Here is a 20872-nt window from a genome sequence, read left to right on the forward strand (position 1 = left end):
AGGATTAGTGCCTTTGTAAGAAGAGGCATCAGAGAACTTGCTTCCTCTCTCTCCGCTGTGTGAGCACAGCCAGAAGGCAGCCATCTGCAAGCCAGGAAGAGGGCCCTCACCAGGAGCCAAATCAGCCAGCCCCTTGACCTTGGACTCCCAGCCTCCACGACTGTGGGAAATGAGTTCCTGTTGTTTAAGGCGCCCAGTCTGTGGGATTCTGCTATGGCAGCCGGAGCTGGCTAGCACAGAGACCTCAGGGTAAAGGGGAAGTTATCATGGGCTTTAAAGCTGACAATTTATTTTGATTTAAGAGGCCATTAGAACTTATAAATGGCAGATTGACTGCATGCATTTATCATCATTCCCTTCCAAAACTCTACTAAAATGACAGTAAAGGAAAATATTAAACTCATAAATACTAACAGAATGAGAGAGGAGATATGTCAATCAATTTTTTGAAGATAGAAAGCAGATAGAGAGATGATAACTGACCTAAACAGAGCAGAGGAAGCTGAAGTCAAGAGCCTGCAGAGGACACCAAGGAGAAGCAAGTGATTTGTCATGCTGAGCCCAGAAAGGAACAGGAACTGGAAGCAACAGCTCCCACGACATGTGGAGCCGAAACAGGAGCAGCGCTGCCACAGAGCCCCAGCCCTACAATCGGGGAGGAGCAGTGCTGTCAGATGGGAATAAACGCAAGCCACGATGTGACTTCAGATATTCCGGCAGCCACATTAAGAGAGGTAAAGTTAATTCTAATAATACATTTTACTTAACTCGGTATAGCCAATATATTATCATTTCAATATGTAATCAATATTTTTAAAAATTTGCAATGAGATATTTTACTTTTTTTTCATAATGTCTTCAAAATCCAGTATGTACTTTACACTCGCAGCACACCTCAGTCCGGAACAGACACATTCAGAGTGCTCAGTGGCCATGTGTGCTGAGGGGCTATGGTACTGGGCAGTACGGGTCTAAGTAATGGAACCAAAGAGGCCCTGAACGCAGGCACAGGCAGGGAGGAGGCAGGGGTCCAAAGTGGAACTAAAAACAGGAGTTTTACATAAAAGTCTGCATTCTGAACAGTGAAACCTCCAGCTTCCTCTCACCCCAAAACCAGAATACACACAAGTGATCACTTCTCTCTCCGGTCCCCAGTTCAGGAGACTGGGTCCTTCTCAGGACCTTGGAAGAAACAAAAGCCATTTAGAGAGCAAAATAAAAACTTCAGAAATCACAGACTTCAGAGAACTAATAGGATATACCGCATCCATAAAGCAATACCAAGATACTCTGCAAATGAGTAAAAGACATTTTGAAAATTAGAAAATATGATAGCTAAGTAAAAATGTCAATAAAAGTTTAGACGATAAAGACAAAGTAATCTCTCTGACAGGAGTAAAGATAAAGAGATGAACAATAGAAGAGAAAAGGTAAAGAATCAAGATCAATCCAGGAGAATTAACATGCAAAGGAGGTCAAGGAAGGAGAATAGGGTGACCTCCTGGTGGTATAGTGGTTAAGTTCTCATGCTCCACTTTGGCGGCCCAGGGTTCACCGGTTCAGATCCTGGGTGTGGACCTAGCACCACTTATCAAGCCATGCTGTGGCAGCATCCCACATATAAAATAGAGGAAGATGGCCACAGATGTTAGCTCAGGGCCTATCTTCCTCAGAAAAGAAAAAAAGAAAAGCAAAGGAGAATAAAAAACACATTGACAGGAAATTCACAAGGAAATACAATGAGGAAAATTTCCCAGGAAGGACTGCTCTTTTGTCATAAACCTTACCATACAATTTGACCTTCAAATGTATGTGCATATATTACTTTGACAAAAACTAAAAATCATTAAAAAATAAAAACTGTCGTAAAAAGGAAAAAAGCAACAATTACATTTTGCTTAGGTGTCTGAGGATGGGGGTGAAGACATTAGGAACTGTTCATGAGGAACACGTCTGCTTCTAGGATCTGGAAAATATTAAATGATCAGGAGCAACAAAGGCATCAGAGAGGGGGCCTCCGTCTTTTCACGCCCACGCCTGGTTTTATGGTGCTGTTTTAATGCAATAACAACAGTAAAAATCTTTGGGCTTCAAACTTCAGAAAATCTTGTTTGGGCTTTAAGCTATTTTTGTCCAAATTCAGAATCTGTGTTCTAGACATTTCTTTGGCACTTATCATCATCATCTCAGAGAAATGAAACTCATCTCAGAGAAGTGAAAGGAAGGGCGGGAAATGCTTCTGGAGAATGCCCTGGGGGAGCCTCCGCAGTGCACTCGCCCCCTACAGGCAGGGCCTTCCCAGTGCCGACGTGCGAGGCTGCCAAGAGGGAGAAGGGCAGAGTGGCAGCAAAGTTCCTGGGGGTTCAGGCAGCCTCACGATGGCGGGAGCTGGGGGGAGATGGAGGGTGGAGTCCACAAGTGCCCTCAATGGGTCCCTATCTTTGAGAACCAGCCACATCAGAATGTGAGGAGCAGGCTGTCAAAGTACGGATTCCTGGTCCCACCTGGACCCCCTGGATTGACCACCATCTGGAGATGGGGCCCAGGAACCTACATTTTAAAGGACTCCCAACCCCCAACCCTGCCCAATTAATTCCCATCCCCACCAACCAAAATTAGTGAAACATTGGGATCCCTCTGAGTGCTTCTTAATTAGAATCACAGTGGAACTTTTTCCAAATATAGATGTCTGGGATCCACCCCTAAATGTGCTGAGTCAATATCAATACAGTAGAGACCAGAGACATTTTTTTGTGTCTGCGTTTTTTTTAAAGAGTTTTGAAGGTGGTTCTGATGAGCTCCTCTAACTGAGAACCTTTGGATCAATGGTTCTCAAACTTGTGTGTAGTTTAAAATTTCCCGAGAAGCGTTGTAAAAATGAGAACTCCCAGGCGCTGCACCTTCCGATTTGTGAGGTCTGGAGTGAGGCCCAAGAATCTGCATTTTGATGGACTCCCCAGTGATGTGGTTGCAGGTCCTGGGAACTCAGCTTGGAAAGGCCCAGCTTCAGGCTCTGAAGCTTATGGTAACCTCAAACCATGTCGCCATGAGATCCTTTTGGTGTACAACCATCTTCCTTAGTGGTCTGGAAGTACTTTACCTGGGTTTCTGGGTCCACATATCCAGATACTTTCCAAGGGAACCCTCATCAATTGAATCCACATTCATGAGTAAAAGAAAAAAAAAATGACAGGTTGGGAATAGGCTTTGCCTTGGACTTAACTTTCAACTCAGGAACTTTTCACCTCGTCTCCTTCTTGCTAAGTGACCTGAGCACGTACTGCTGGGAGAGGAAGTGTTTATTGCATTCATTTATTTAAAGCGTCTCTGCTGAACAAATAGGCTCATCACGTGCTGGGGACCATCATGTTGTGATGGGGGTGGGATGCCCATATGTATGAGTAGACACATGTGTTATGCAAATGCCTCTCACACCCAGCACTCAGGAATTGGAGCTGGGCCATGGGCAGATATTAATGAGACATTTAATTAAGGTCAAGCCCTGCCCACTCATTTGAAGTATGTTAACAAAGTATCAAGAAAAGGGATCTGAGTGCCAGTTCTCCAGGAACGTGTTGGGACGGGCCCGGTCTGTGTGTGCTGGCTGGGAGACACACACTCACATTTCCAATTGCTAGGAACCAGATGAGGTGGTGGCCCATGTCACACCACTGTGGGTGAAGGAATGGGCCTCTTGGAGAGAACATTTCAGACAAGATCTACTGGCCAAAGCAATGCTCTGGGGAAGCTCGAAGGCCTGCAGAGAACATGCAGCTCTCTCCAAAGGCGAGTGCCGGCCCTGGGGCCTGGGGCACTCTCACTGAGGCCAGCAGCTCTGTATGGAGAATCGAGACTGAGAGGAATTAGAAAAATGACCCAGTGAGGCTGTCCATGGGTCCTAAGACCAGGCAAACCTGCCTGTGTCCAGGAGCTCTGACCTCTCTTTCCTCCATGAAGCAGGATGCATCACAGGCTCTCAAAGGTGGGCCCTTAATTGATCTTCCCGCATCTTCGATGCTGCGAGTGTGAGCAGCAGGCAAGGGTACACGAAGAAAGGCTTATACCCAGAACATAAGAGGACTCAGATCATACTCTGAGACGCCTTAGGCACTGAACGTGGTCTATCCGAGTCCCTCTCTGACATGGATTGTCAAGGAGCTCTCACATTCTGCTGGGAAGATCCATCTTGGCAAGCTGGATCAGATGATGAGAGAGAAAGCATGAGGCCAAAGTTATCTGGCTTTTGGAGGGAGGGGGCAGCTAAAGTTTTTTAAGATAGAAAGAGGGAGAGTAGCAATACCACAAACTGTCTGGAAACCTCCAGGATTCTAGTTGCCGTTTGCCTGCAATTAGAATTTTGTACCAAGGATATTATCAATGAATCATGATGAGGTTGATGATGATGGTGACAATGACATGTCCACCATTTTCTGAACACTTACTATGGGCCAAGCCCTGACTACTTTATATATGTTTATTTTGCTTACAACAATCCTGGCATCACCTCCACTTTTTTGATGAGGAAACTGAGGCCCAGAGAGGTTAAGTTACTCGTCCAAGGCCACACAACTAAGAATTAAAATTCAAGTTGGCCTCACACCAGTACCCATGGTTTTCACCAGCATTCTATCCACTTGTTAGACCATCCATGGTTTTTCAGTTCTGCTCTTTCTTGAAGAAAAGAATCAAAATGAAAAGGGTTAAAATGGTTTTGAGGGAAATCTGGGAGGAGTTTAAAGCCTAAAGAAATTGCAATGAAAGAACTCTTGGATAATTCTCAGGAGCAAGATTGATGGAGGGAATCATACAGGCACTGTCTTCCTGATAAAGGAAAACATTAAGTCAGATTGCTCCAGGGCCAAAACCTCACTCCTGGAAACAACATAAACCCTTTTGGAGTACACTGGTTAGCCAGTGAACCTCTTTTCCCTGGGGACCTAAGTGCCCTGAAACATCACAACAGACCTCCAAGAGGAGTTTCCCAAGCAAAAGCCTCAGCAGGACAACCACAGCGGACCGAACTTCTCCCGTGTGAGTGAGCACATCTCAGCCCAATAACGCATAATTAGAGTGTGCATGCAACTTCCCTCAAGGCCATTTTGTGATGCTGATCGACTGTCTGTGCAGATTCTCCCCCATTTTTTAAAAATTTTGCATGGATTTCTTTTTATAGAACATCTATTTATATATTATAAAGGTTTTCCATGGGCCATACTGGGAGAAACTACACACAAGTCTAGATGCTACAGGTGATGACGAATATGAGACAGCCTCTTCCTTCAGGGATCTCACCTTCCCATTTCTGAGACAGGATTAACTCACATTGCACAATTGGAGAACAAAATAAGGAAGGTCTCTTCTGGCCTATGCTTACAGGCTTTGTGCTGTAGGGAAGCAGAATTTGCCATCCCAAAATGTGTCTATTTGGCTTGATTATTTTTGAGAACAGATGACCCACGAAAAAACTTTGACTTTCCCCTAACTGCCTAAAAGGATTTAAGGTAGAAGGCCTCCCAGGAAGGAGTTATCATTCATACATCACTGTAGTATAATATGAACTAGGTGTGGTAGACAGGGAGGAACATAACAAGGCCCCTTTGATCAAAGTCCTCTCTGTGTCCCATTGCCTCTGTGAGGCATGGCAAACATTTGTTTACCAAACATTAGCTTTTCCATCTCCATGTGAATCCCCTTCCTCCCCTTTGGAGTCCCAAACCACTATCCTTAACATCCGCTTTTGTCTTTAGCTGAAGCCAGTATTTAAGGTGGTAGCTTTAGCCGTTTTGGCAAGTCACTCAGTTTTCCTGGTTTCTTCCATGTATACATCTTATTAAACTTTGTTTGATTTGTCTCCTGTTATTTTGTCTCATGTCAATTTAATTCTCAGACCAGCCAGAAGAATTCAGAAGGTCAGAGGAAAGTTTCTTCCTCCCCTACAGTTGGTGATGGGGATGGGGTAAAACTTCACTGGCTGGATGTGCTCACTCCGAGACCACTGCAGCTGAGAGACCCTGGACCTCTGACAAGAGTCAGCAGGAGGCAAGAGGTCTTGCCACATCAGTCTCCCAATCTCTGCTTGAAAGATCCAGTGGAAACAAGATTGTTGAGTTTTTTTCCTTTTAAAAATTTAGATTAGCAGGAGAAAATTTGTGAAACTAGTTTCTTGGACTTAGCAACTCTGGGAAATTTGAGAGTGCTGTTTGGTTTTTATTGATCCTTCTCTTCTCAGAGATGGTCACTGTTTTTCCTTGTCTCTGGCTTTTGTGCCGTTTGTCATTAACAGGAAAATTCATTGGGCAGAACACAGGCAAAGAATATGGACATGAGAGAAAAGCTATTGCTAAGGGACATCCTGGAAGCCAAAGTCACAAAATTGGTGGGCACAGGTCAAGCATTTAAGAGCCATTAGGGTGCTCGCCACCTCAAGAAGACTCTCATGATAGGATAAGTTGGACATGGAACGATTAGATGGAAACCAGGTCACTCACCAACCTCAAGAAAACTTCCGTGCAACAAGGTACTGTATAAAAACAACACAAAATCCCCAAACCCACAGCACATCACTCCTGGTATTAGTTTGGCTCCAAGAGACCCAAGGCTTAGCTAAAGCTGTCAATGTGCATATAAGAAAAAAAAGCCAAGTGAGATTTTTCCTCCTGTCTTGTTCCATATCCTGAGAGCTTGGCTTTTAGACTAGTGAGAATATTCTCCTTGGTCTCCACCATAGGGAAGGCTCATTTACTAGAGTGTACTTTGGTGGCCAGTCAAATAGACTGGGCTTCTGAAATAGACTCTGGCTGTGCCAGCTCTCAGGGAAGATGAGAGCTGTCATAGGAGTCTCACTCCATAAGGGGTCTTTGTCATCTCAACTTCTGTTACTTTGTTAGTGCTGGAAAAGTCCCATTCCAATAGTGCCTGCCCAGTGTTACAAATTAGTAGGTTTGTTACTGGAGGCATCCCATCCTGCCGTGGGAGACCAGAGCATCCTTACCACCTGTGCAAGAAAGGCCTTTGCTTTCTTGACTCTTTTTGGGAGTGAACTTTCTGCATCTTGTGAAGGCTGCTTTATGCGTACTCTCTTTTGGGGATGCCTCTTACATCCATGCTTAAGCCATAAATGGCTTGTTGGTTTGAATCACTATTAAGATCCTACTCATCAATGGCTAGATGATGGATCATTTAAATTGGCAAAACTTCTAAATTGGGAAATCTTTTTAGAGAGCCCTCATCATAAACAGCTGTTTTATTGGTACCTATGGAAAGATCGAATTACAAAGGTGGAATACAAAGAAATATAATGACTAGCTTAAGAACTAATTGAATTTGTGGTCTCAGCTCTCCCCCATGGACCTTACAGATGCTAATGAGAGCATTAGGTTAATTAACAAGGGAATGCTAAGAAGCCAAGAAGCCAAACAAGAGTCAAAGGACTCTCCCAACAAGGTGGAAATTTTTTAAAGGGTTATTTTAAAATAAGGTAAATAAAGCACGTATTGGAAGGATGGAAAACAGAGGAATCAGAAAAGAAAGAGTCATAGGACTCACCCCAGCAAGATGGGAATCTTTAGATGGTTGTTAAAAAAATGAGATAAATTTTTTAAAAACCCACTAATTGGGAAAAATATTTGCAAGTCATATATCCAACAAAGGGTTAATCTCCATAATATATAAAGAACTCACACAACTCAACAAGAAAAAGCCAAACAACCCGATCAAATCGTCAGGAGACATGAACAGACATTTCTCCAAAGAGATATATGGATGGCCAATAGGCACATGAAAAGATGTTCATCATCGCTAATCATCAGGGAAATGCAAATCAAAACTACACTAAGATATCACCTTACACTCACTAGAATGGCAAAAATAACCAAAACAAAAAGTAGCAAATGTTGGAGAGGTTGTGGAGAAAAAGGAACCCTCATACACTGCTGGTGGGGATGCAAACTGGTGCAGCCACTATGGAAAACAGTATGAAGATTTCTCAAAAAATTAAAAATAGAAATACCATATGACCCAGCCATCGCACTACTGGGTATCTATCCAAAGAACTTGAAGTCAGCAATTCCAAAAGTCCCATGCACCCCTATGTTCATTGCAGCATTATTTACAATAGCCAAGATGTGGAAGCAACCCCAGTGCCCTTCAACTGATGATTGTATAAAGAAGATATGGTATATATATATACACAGGAATATACATATATAGGAATACTACTCAGCCATAAAAAAGAATAAAATCGTCCCATGTTCACAACAATATGGATTGACCTTCAGGGAATTATGTTAAGTGAAATAAGCCAGATAGAGAAAGACAATGTCTGTATGACTCCACTCATATGAGGAAGTTAAACATGTAGACAAAGAGGACGGATTAGTGGCTACCAGGGGAAAGGGGGATTAGGGGATCATCACAAAGGATGAAGGGGTGCACCTACAACATGACTGACAAACAATAATGTACAACTGAAATTTCACAAGATTGTAAACTATCATAAACTCAATAAAAATTAACTTTTAAAAAAATGAGATGGGGCCAGCCCCATGGCCGAGTGGTTAAGCTCACGCACTCCGCTTTGGCGGCCCAGCGTTCGGATCCAGGGCACGGACACAGCACCACTCATTAGGCCATGTTGAGGTGGTGTCCCACATGCCACAATTAGAGGGACCCACAACTAGGATATACAAATATATACTGGGGAGATTTGGGGAGAAAAAAGCAGGAAAAAAAAAGAAGAGTGGCAACAGTTGTTAGCTCAAGTGCCAATCTTTATCTAAAAAAATGAGATAAATAAAATGGACATTGATGGGGCTAAAACAAAGTTCTTAATACAGCACTACCAAAGGTTGGGTGGGCCAAAAGGACCCCTACTGGTCCCCCCAACATTAAAGGGCCCTAAACAAGTCCACTCTATTTACCCCAGTTTGGAGAAATTTAAAAGGCTGAAAGGCGGGGCCGGCCCCGTGCCTGAGTGGTTAAGGTCATGCACTCCACTTCAGTGGCCCAGGGTTTCACTGGTCCAGATCCTGGGCATGGACATAGCACCACTCATCAGGCCACGCTGAGGTGACGTCCCACATAGCACGACCAGAAGGACCTACAGCTAGAATATACAACTATGTACTGGGGGGCTTTGGGGAGAAGAAGAAGAAGAAAAAAAGAAGATTGGTAGCAGATGTTAGCCCAGGGCCAATCTTTAAAAAAAAAACCAAAGGCTGAATGGCAGAAATTACAATGAGAAACTTTACCAACAACAACTTGGGGCAACAGGCCAGTTAATCAAGAGATGGAGAGGCAAAATCTCTGGGACTCCTTGATGTGGGAACCCCATGAACTATGGTACCAAATCCCATTGGTGAGACCTTGACTCAGCCTACAATTAGATGGAGAAAACTTAAAAGTATAAGGGTTGATAGGATTATAAAGGTTGGAATGTTTGTGCAAATATTATATAAAGAGGTTATGTCAACTTTGCCTGAGTGTTTTATGGGAATGGATGTTATGTCTGGCCAGGAATGCTTCCCCTACCCAGTATTATACAACCAAAACTTGTTGATGGGGTCCTAATGGAAGCTATGGTTAGAGATATAAGAGTTGATGGAATTAAGATGAAGGTTTGTATGAGGAATGGTATATTTGGACCAGCTTTACGTGAAGTGATTGCATCTCTTTTGTCTGATTGTATTATAGGGATGGACATTGTGTCTCACTGGGGAACGTCTCCTCTGGCTGATATTGTAAAACAGAAGGCACATAAGCCTGCCCTTCAGGCAATGTTAATTAAACATGTTAAAGGGGGTCAGCAGGGTTGCCTGAGCCCACAGAGTGTGAGGTAGAAACTGGAGGCTGATATTCCAGAGCTAATAAGAAGGATAATGGAAGCACCCCCACAAGGTAAGTTGTTGCGAGGTTGAATTGTACACTCAGAAAGAGGGCCTTTGTTAAGCACTTTGTGCAACCTTGTTAAAGATGTGGTACATTCTCCTGAAGTTCTAGAACATAACTGATTTTCACAACATAATTGATTTAACTTTTAGTTAGAAATCTCCCTGATATAAAGAAGCAAATTAAAGAAAATGTAATTAGGTGAGCAGATCAGTCTTTTGATATCATTCAGGCTACAACCCAAGTATTTGAAGAATTCAAAGCAGCTATCTTTGTCCTGTAAATCTCTACAAAATCTGAAATCCCCTGAGACTGAGGCCAGTTAGCTTAATCAGTAGAAGCTGAAAATAAAGGGGAGGGAGGAAGTAATTAGAAATTTGGCAAATAAAAAAATTTTAAATATCCTCTCCACAAATATTAATGAAAAGTTTCAGCAGGTGAATTGAACTCTTTCCAACTGCTAAAACAAAATTTGGATCCAACTATTCTTTTATAAATTAGTGAGTTTGGTACTGTACCTGATTCATAGCAAAAATCTAGTGAAAGCTATAGGGTCTCTGTCTGTGTTCATGCATGTCTATATAATATATACATGTTGTAAATGTGAGATATTTTTCTACCACCAGATGCGATTACAATTCTATTTAATTGGGTTAAAGGTCAAAGCACTTGTAAGATTTGTGCATTGTCAAGTTCTCAGAAATACAACAGAAAACAACCAAAATGTTTTTCAAGTTAACATGATACAAAATAATCTTTGATAAATAAAAGCTAGTTTAAATTTGTTGATTTAATTAAAAGAGACATGTCTTTACACTTATCGACACTGAATATAACGACAATAAACAACTTTTATTCTACCTGGGTTTGTTAGTCAAATAAGTTCATGTTATCTCTGTTACAAAATTTGTCAGCTAAAATAATAACTTAGAATGATACCTTATTTAGTCTAACGTCTCATGAAGTTTTCTTGGATAATCTAAATACAATTGATGCGAGCAAGTGATTTAGATAGATGTAAATAAGAGTCTATAGATAAACTTTTTAGCAATAATTACATTTTATGGTATGTGTACTTAAAAATAGCTTCCAAAATCTTTTTGGTAACTTGAAAGCTTAAAGTTTTGCTAACTTAAATTAAATTATGGAAAATTCATTGAATATCTAGATAATTTTCGAATAGGCTAAAATACTGAAACATTAATTGCTAAACAAGTCTAAGTTTACCTACTTCTGTCTTATTATAGAAAAACTAAAAGATGTTTGGCTCTATTAGTAAACATGTCTTGAAAGATTGTACTACAAAGTAGCATATGTTTCTAGAAATTATGAAAAGTATTTATAAATTTGCTGAGCCCATAGAATGCTAATGTAAAAGACAGTTCATAATTATTTACCTCTTTATTTTTCACTAGAAATTAAGATTTTTAAAGATTAAAAATTCTAATGTGAAGATACAGTTTGTTAAGGGAAATGAGAGTAATTTGTCTAAACTAGAACCACTGGTTAGCAAGGACAAAACTAAATTTACATGAAAGGTTGAAGAGAGAGAAATTTACTTTGTATAGTCAAGTCAGCTAAAAATTGAATTGTTATCATAAGGGTTTTAAAATTAAGCTTTAATATCAATAATGTGTTTAAGTAAGACTAGAATTTAATTTTCCTTCATTTTTTTCCTTTTTTTTCCATTTTTGACTTGGAATCATTGAAAGTCAAAGCCACCCTTTTCCTAAAGCCCTGCAAACTGAAGCTGAACAACTTGGTATACACTTGAGAGAGTCCCACAACAACCCATGTTTCACAGCATCATCTTCATGCCTGTTGCTGTATAACCCACCCAGAATGTTACCTGAACACCTGATCACATCATCAAAGACATTTCAAACTGCAAAAGACACTTTGACTCTAACATCTAAAAATCTTCTTGACTGGCTGCTCCTTGGGCTCAGAAACTAGTTTATAACCTGTTCCAACCGTTAACCTTTATTTCTGTTTTGTTTCATAGAAATGCCTATTATTAAATACCTGATTGCTTGCTAACACAATATAGGCCTAAGTTTGGGAGCCTACCCGCATCACTGCCTACTGAAATGATTTTAACCGGACTGACCTATTGTCAGGACTAAGAGACTGGTTCAATGAGATGGAACAATCTGCCAACTCAGCTTTCGGACTGCGAACTTCTTGGAGAGGTTTCAAAATTTGGACTGTAGGCAAGCAGAATTTGCCACCCCAAAATGTGTTTATTAGGCTTGATTATTTATGAGAACAAAAGACTCAGGAAGAATTCCTGCCTAACTGCCTAAAAGAATTTCAGATAGAAGGCCTGTTCCAGAAAGGAGTCATCACCACAGATAACTATAGTATAATATGAACTAGGTGTGATAGACAGGGAGGAACCCAGCAAGTCTTCTTTGATCAAAGCCCTCCTCATGTCCCATTGTTTCTGCAAGGCATGGCAAACATTTGTTTACCAAACATTTGCTTTTCCATCTCCATGTGAATTTCCTTCCTCTCCTTTGAAGTCCCAAACCACCACCCCTAACATCCTCTTTTGTTTTCAGCTGGAGATGGTGACTTTGGCCATTTTGGCAAGTTACTCAGTTTTCCTGGGTTTCTTCCATGTATACATGTTATTAAACTTGGTTTGATTTTCTCCTGTTATTCTGTTTCATGTCAATTAATTCTTAGGCCAGCCAAAAGAACCTAGAAGAGTAGAGGAAAATTTCTTCTTCCCCTAGAGCGCAAACTAGAAGAAAAAAAAAAGGATATCTCTTATTCCAGGGAGCTTTAGCCCCACGTCAGTGCACACTACCTGTGAGCAGAGAGCCTGGGCTAGGCTTTTGTCCCATTTCATCCCTTTTGCCAGGTGCCTTTCTGCAGTGAACAGCTGACACAACCTTACATGAAAATAAGGTGTAGTAAATTAAATTTAATCAAATTTCAGTAAGCTTATTACCAATAGTTAAAAAGAAGACTACTGGGACTATAGTTATCAAAGACCATTCCACACCTAAGCATCTACATCTAGCAGCCACACTGCATCTGTTCCTTCTATTCTGCCTTCTTTCTTGTTCTGATGTACGGATCATCTGTGCTTCTACCTTACAGCTTACCCCATGTCCTCTCACTGACTCGAAGACCCCACACCTGCAGTTGACACCCTCCTTACAGTATCATCAGTCTCCTCTTTCTATTGAATCATTCCAATTAATAAACAAATGATGGACTATCTCTCAGCTTAAAAAACAAACAAGCAAACTTTTATCTCATCTTTTCCAATTATTGCCTCCATTTTCTCTGCTCCCCTGCTCAGCAAAACTCCTCAAACAAGTCATCAATACTCGCCACCTCCATTCCCCTCCTTTACCTGATTGCCTGCCCATTTCACAAGTCTGGCCCAGACCTGGTCCAGCCCCTCACTTAAATACCCAGCATATACTGTATCATCTATCCTAGGCCTTTGAGCTTCAGTCACAACGGAGACAGTAAGAGTCCCATTTTGTCATCCTGATACACAACTATTAAGAAGCACTAATTCTGGTAATCAGTTGGACTCCCTGAGTTTTTTTCCCATTGCCTTCAAGGTACTTATTCCTCTTTTTCTTCATTTGTATTCAAATATCTGTCACCACCAGTCCTTCATTGTCTTAAATGCCTTTCAGCAACTTTTAAAGCATAGAAGCCCCTTCAGTCAGGGATTATGAACTCAAATACCCACAGAGCCTAGGCAGTGAGGTGTGATTGACTGAAACTCTCTAAGAAAAAGCGGGCCATAGACAAAGAGGAGTGACATCTGGGCTTAGTGTTGGGGGTGCAATAAGGAAGGGTGGTATCTCAGTCAACTGAAAGAGGACAACTGTCCTGTCTGAAGGAGAGAGCCACTGCCTAGTTTGGGCCAATTATTGCTCTACTGGAATATAAGCTTATTCTGATTTTTCAAGAGAAGGCCAGAATCTGGCTTTTTATGTGAAATATCTAAGTATTTAAATATTGAATAATTCAGGTTTTCCACCCAACACTGTGTGGACTAACCAACCAGAAGCCAATCAAAATACAAAAGGTGATGGGAGCTGGCCTCCAGGCCTTCCATTTGCACCACTGGCCTGATGTCTTCATCTCGAGTTTAGCTTCCCTTTGATTATGTCTCCCAAGTTCCTCACGATTTTATTATTTCCTCCTCATTCTTGCAAGCTCTTTTCTTGGCTCTTGGAAATTAGAACCAGGAGATAGGTGGACAGAGAGCAATGTTTTTTCCCACACACTGAATTTAGAGTTTCATTACTGGTTCACATTATAATTGTGAGTCAAGCAGACTTTTTTCCCTTCTTCGTTCTTTAGCTTGTTTCTGTTCTAAATCAGAGCACAAAGGACAAAGTTCCAGGGTGACCTACCAGATGACAGAACCACCCAATGGAAACTATCCCCAAGCTGAAAAGCCCCAAGCATAAGTCTGACCAGAAAATTAAAAACCAAATGAGGCAAGCACTGGGCCAAAAGGGATCAAGGCCTAAACAGTTCTTTCCTCATTTAACATGGGTATTGTCAGTGAAAATTCTTTCTACATTTATTTCTTCTAAGAGTGACGGCTGTTCAAGCAAGGGTTGAGCCTGGGGACCGTGTGCAGTACTGAGCCAACAGCAAGGCCGTTCTTACATACATTCACCTAAATTTCAGGGGCATGGAAATTAAGAAAACTCCAACATCACCCAGCAAAAGACCTCTCCCTTATCCTCCTTTAGGTTAAAAGGTTTAGCCTGCCTAAAATATCATATTCCGGAGGAAGAGGACATGTCACTCTACCCTAGTAGCGAGTAGGTTTCAAACCATTCCTAAAAGACTTTTTTTGTAGGGGGTAAGTTTCACCAGAAGTTGAGAGGGATGTTTATTGCAGAATTTAAGGCATTGCAGAGTGACTTAGTACTCACCAATATCCACATGCATTTTCATATTTCCCAGATCCCTTTGCAGTTATGTTGACCACATAACTAGTTTGGGCCAATGGAATAGCACTTCTGGTTGAAGTGGTCAAGTATCTGGTGCTCCTTGTCCCCTCTCTCCTCTGTCCACATGACGAGAAGCATTTGGCTCAGACAGCAAAGCCGCACAGTGATCCGAGAGTCCCTGCTGGGAGGAAAGCTGCCGGGGGCACCATCCAGCTCTCAGCAGACTTGGCGTGAAGGAGAAATGAACTTGTATGAAGTCACTGGAATTTGGAGACTATTTGTTACAGCAGCTAGCATTAATTACTGTGACCAGTACAAAAGAGAAATTGGAAAGACTACTAAAAATTTACCCATAGACCTTTCAGTAGCCACAGGCTGAGCTCCAGGAAGGTGAAGCTATCCCACCTGCACAGGAAAAAGATCAACTATAACTGTGATTCCGAAGTCCTGAGACAATGACCATCTTTTCTCTGGGATTGTGTGACTCAGACTTCCAGGTCTTTGGAATCCACCTGGAAAGAGGCTCCCTCCATTGGAAAATCCACATGGTTACCTCAGTTTCCTTTCAGTGTTGGAACTTTAACAGGTAAGCCCTGTGCAATTCTGCTGAGGAAAGCGCAGTTCACATCAAGGTTGCCTGTGAGCTTCGGCAGTGAAAAGTTCTTTTGAAAGTAAAAGTGTCTTTCCAAAGACGAGGTGGAACAAAGGAAGATTTGTGCGTGATTACAAGAAAACCATCCTACCTGTCACAGGTGGTGGAAGTAAAGCAATGACTTTGGTCCTTCAGCTTGTTTTGTTAAACTGGTTCCACACAGTTTTAGCAACAGCCTTGAATCCAGAGAAGCTGCTCCAGAATAACAACAAGTTCAGATTTCAGTTTTGGAAGCTGAATTCCTGCTCATTCAGATATAAAGAGAGACCCTTAACTTGGTTAAACAGATAAAGTAAGAGACAGAGCTTGAACTGGCTTCAATAACGAAAGGTCTATCTTTGCCCACTGAAAGAAAGAAACCAAAAAGAAAAAGAGCGAAAGGAAGGAGAAGAGCAGAAAGAAGAGGTGCATACCTCTCCTTATTTGACCCAAATGCAGAAAGTCATGCATGTTTGGCGATGCTGGAATTCAGTACTCCGTTATGGAGGAAGAGTTCACACTCTCCATCAGTCCATCCGTATTTGTGGATTAACTCGTTATCCTCAGCATGATGCTGGACACCCCATGGTTTGGTCCCTCAGTTCACCAATTCATGTAGGGTAAGAAGAACTCAATTTCCTTCTAATTTAGCACCAGGCTCACAGCAAACATTAACTTCAGTCTTGCTCAGTCCACCCAGGCTAGAATGAACAGGAACTGGGGTGTCCCTGGGGGTCTTCGAGGCAGGCACCATGCCTGTCGGGTGAGGGAGCCTGTTGGCATGTGTCAGCTCTAACACATCTCTGCACTTCTGATGCTGATCCAGATTCAACACCTAAAAGGGAGAATCCAGTCGGCCCAGCTTGGATAATAAGCCCACCGCCCGGCTGGGGAGAGTGGGGAGACTTGATTGACAGTCTCCCAATGCGGGTGAGCTAATTCTCTGGAATGCACAGAATGAGGATGAGGTAATTTCCTGGAAAGGAAATGGGGTGCTATTAGCATGAATGGGGAGCAGCAAAAACAACAAATGTCCACTCCACCTCCTCCCTAACTTAATATATTTGATTTTAACCCAAGGCTTCTGGAGACAGATTAACATCCATGGAAAGTCAGAAAAGGGTCCCTTGGCCCGATCATAAAGAAGAGAGCACCATCCCATAAAACATCCCAACACTGGAAACTTACAAGGGGCCTGTATGTACATTTCCTCCTGGGAAATTATTACCCTCCTATTGGAGAGTAACAAATGGGGAAAGGCAGGCAGGGAAGAGAGAAATGCTGCCCAAGATCATCAGCTAAGCAGAAACTCTGCCATGCACCAAGGAACTCTGTTTCAAAGTGCCAACTCCTGACCCCAGGCATCTCTCTCAATGACCTTCCCCTGCTGCCTGGAGAATTCATGGGTGCCTCTGGGGAGCCCCTCACTACCACTGGAAAAATTTCTCAAAGAACACAGCCTCCTGGAGGTGGGGTGTGTAGCTGTAGGACAGGCCTTCAGGTTGACTGCTACTGAGGGGGTCGGGGAGGAGGGGGTTAGACAGGGACTAGGGGAGGGGAAGGGACCCGTGGTGAAAGATTTCAAGGGTGAATGTATTTTCCTGAAAATACAGCGTCTGTGTGCAGTAGGTGTCGATATAACTGACCTTCTGTCTTGAGTTGGAGCTGGGAATGGATTTTTTTTACAGGAAAAAGGAAATGCATGGGTGTGGAGCTGCCAGCAGCAAAGGAAGTTTCCAGGCGACTTGTCATGGCACAATTTATAGACACAAGTCTCAGAAGGGCTGTAGTGGGGCTGTGGAGAGGGTGTGATTTGTTGGTGGTGGAGCCTGGCACCTGGCACCCGTCCATGCTGACTTAACTCGGCGTGCACGTGTGTCGCCCCTACACACAGCCATATCTGGGTGGCTGGAATGAAAAGAGCAGAAAAAAATGCACTCATCCAGAGGGGAAATAAAAGCGGAACCCGGAAAGGAACAAAAAGAGTGATTGTGAGGAGGGGGTGCTGGAGGAAACGGCTGGAGGGTGAGAGGGCTCCCATGGTCTTTTCGAGACCTGACTTAAAGCAGCGAATTAAACTTGCCCTTCCATCCTGAAAGATGCAGAGGTCAGATGCCATCAAGGTGCTCTGAAGAGAGGGAAAGACCCTCTGAGCTGTTAGATTGGTCCACTGGGAAATGAACAAACGGACGTTAAAGGACAGAACCAAATAACCCGACACTCATCGCCATGCCCAAGGCTGCCCCCCAGAACAACAGACACCAGGAAGAAGCGGCCTGTGGCTCCTCGGCAAGAGCCAGTTAGGCAGTAAGGCATGACAGTCAACACACGTCCTGGGGGAGAAGCCACGCAGTGTTTACAGAGCCTGGTGGCCGGTGCCAGAGCTAACAACCCACACGCACGGCCCATCTGGGCAAGCTTGAAAAAGTAAACTCGTTTCCTCTGGGTCTCGATGGCTGCGGCTCAAAACATTCTGCACAGCCGCATTTGCTTCCCTCCTCTCAGATCCCTTCCAGAAAACCCACACATCTGTATACACACTTTAAAATAAATATGCATAAAAGCAGAATCCAAGCTGAGCGTGCGGGGCGGGCAGGGCCTCTGAGGTTCTTCTCTGGGTGGACCCTGCCCCAGAGCCAGTCTCCTCCCCAAGGAAAGCTGCCCCGGACAGGCTCTCATTGTAGCATTTTTGAGAAGTGTGAGAACTTTCAGAATCTCATACCTGCTTTGTGGCTCCCCGTTCGACACAAACACAATTTTGAGGTCTGCAGTACAAATTTTCTTCCCCCAAAGACATCTGCAGATTTCTGAACTCTGCTTAGAGGGTGAAAAAGCCTAGTTTCTTTTCAAGCTAATTGGAAATCCTCCAGTCCAAGACCCGCCCCACCCCCAACTTTACCAAAGATTTCCCTTCCCACTAAGACAGCAAAAGCCAAAGACTGCTTGTGTTCTCTGCGAGCTTATTCTTGCTCACTTTTCAAATCCTGTCTTGTATTGACCCCATGGATCAATCGCAGCGATGGAAAATGCCAGCCTGAGTTTTGGAAGGCTGAGCATGAGCAGGCTGTCCTACTGGCACGTTGTGATCTCTAAGACTGCACTTGGGAGCAAGGGAAGGGAGTGGGGTTCGAAGCCAGGCTAATTCAGGGTGCAGCTGAACAGTGACAAAGGTGCTACAAAGTGACCAACGGGAAGAGGAAGCAGAGAGCACTACTTAGCGCATCTGCCAGGGGTCACCAAGCAGCCAGGTCACCTTGAGGCTGAATTACTGACCCACCACTTAGCTGCTTCTTGCACTCAGGTCTCTACAAAATGGCCGAGGCATGAGTTGCCACATTCATGAGGCTCAAGGTTACGAGAATGGGCACACTAGTGAGAATGCCAAGAGCTGGCATGGTGCCCCTAAAACATCAGCCTCCCCAGGCTGGCAGCTGCCGAGGGCCCTCCTCCGCCTGGCAGACACCTTTCTCCATCTGTCAAGGCCCAGCTCACGATCACCTCCTCCGTAAAGTTCCACCCATCCACGCAGATCCAGTCCCCCCCTGCTCCAGCCCCCAAGTGCAGCAGCTTCCTGAGGTTTCGGTCTGCATGCTCCCTGGAAGTGGTTTGAAAATCCATATACCCTCTCGCACAGTTTTAAGATGACATAAAAAAACTTTTACTGTTAATTTAAATAGTGGCAGAGGATGTCATTTCCTTGGTATTGCAAATATTAGCATTTTAAAATAAAACTACTACACCACTCTTTTACTCATTGCCAATGAAATCTAAGCATCAGGGCAATTCTATACCCACCATTATCAATTTAAAAAATCTGCGAAAAGTCTTCTTTATCAACTAATTGTGTAATTTTCTCCTTGAACGCCTATTTCCACTCCATTTACTCTTTGTAATCTTTAGCAATTGTCATATAGCTTTATGTTTGAAAGTTTTTTTCATAAATACATCGAAATTTTAATTTCATTGTCACTATAAATCTGTAAGTTTTAAGCAGCTTTTCCCAGACCAGGTTATAATTACAATAATCATCAGAATACAATTGATCAAAACAATATAAATATAAATTTTCCTAAATAATCATTAAACATAAAGGGTAAATTTTATTAAAAATCCACCTCTTAAAGGATTGAAATGGCACTTTGTTTTCAATCAGCGCATGCATCCATCGATGAAAATTATTTGTTGCTAGAATGAGATAGTGTTCAGAATCCGTTCTACTTCTATTTTACATTTTTAGAGAGAAAACTCCGAGAAACTTTCTTCTCCCAAATACAAGATGTGAATGCAAAGAGTTTTATGAGGCCAAAAATTGCATAACAATCTTCTATCAAAAATTAGTAATAACCTATCAGCTGTCAGATCAATTTGCTCCTCCTTCAATTTTGTTGAAAGAAAAGAATTAGAGACCGTGAGCCTGAGAACACACTTGTTACCCGGTCATTACTCATTCACTTTCCTAACTCTCGGAAATATACCAAAAAGACTGTCCCAAACCTTCTCAGATGACTGTGAATTACACCTGCTACTCAGTTACTCAGGGGCCCCTTGTCTAAACCGAAAGTTTGGGAAAATTAAAATACTTGTTATTTTAATGCAACTTTGCAAACTTTTTTTTTCGCTTTTTAAATTGAAGTATAATTCACATATCAAAAAATTTTGCGCCTTTAAAGCGTACAGTTTAGTGGGTTTTAGTATTTTCACAAAGTTATGCAGCCATCACCACTATCTAATTCCAGAACATTTTCATCACCCCGATAAGAAATCTTGTACCATCAGCAGTTACTCCTCATTCCCTGCCCCCCACCAGCCCATATAATTTTTAGCAAAATTATTTTATCTCATCATATGCTTTAAAAATACTTTCATCAAAAGCTTGGATGTTCAGATTTAGCTCATTTTGGTTCATGGAAATGCCTGCCATATAACCCGTCTGGCAAAGAGATGCACATTGTCAAGACGAGCAGCCAAACCAGATTCAGTTTCACTTAAAAACAAACTGACTTCAGTTTCAAAGAAATGTGTTAATATGCATCCTTACCCAACCATCTTACTTCTGAATTCTAATTCTGAGGCGAGATATAAATATACAGGCAAATAGTTGGTAGACAAGCTATTTGTCTTAGAGATTGAGAAGACACAGCACCACGCTGAGAACTGATTACCTGGATGAAATAGGCTTTTGTAATTGCTTATTGGTGCCCTCTTTACTTCGTGTTTGTGGACTCTTTCTTTAGGAAGAATGCGTTCTTTGACATTACTTACGGGATGGAAGAGGATTACTGAGTGGAAATCCTCATCACCCCCACTTTCCTCACTTTACAAAATATCTGAATTCAGAAACCCCCAACACAGGCCAAAATACTTCCTTTAGCAAAATACACCCTTAGCAGAACTGCATACAGCACAGGAA

The 20872-nt window shown here is 42.5% G+C and overlaps 1 long non-coding RNA gene across 1 annotated transcript; it reads left to right on the forward strand.

Annotated features, from left to right (window-relative positions):
- The first annotated feature begins 603 nt into the window (after positions 1-603).
- On the forward strand, positions 604-12548 carry LOC139078431 (uncharacterized). The gene is made up of 3 exons (XR_011531361.1): positions 604-734; positions 9691-9894; positions 11598-12548. It is a non-coding gene; the product is annotated as an uncharacterized lncRNA (long non-coding RNA).
- Positions 12549-20872: the final 8324 nt, after the last annotated feature.

The sequence above is a fragment of the Equus przewalskii genome, chromosome 22, assembly GCF_037783145.1.
Source record: "Equus przewalskii isolate Varuska chromosome 22, EquPr2, whole genome shotgun sequence".
In the NCBI taxonomy this organism is placed as follows: domain Eukaryota; kingdom Metazoa; phylum Chordata; class Mammalia; order Perissodactyla; family Equidae; genus Equus; species Equus przewalskii.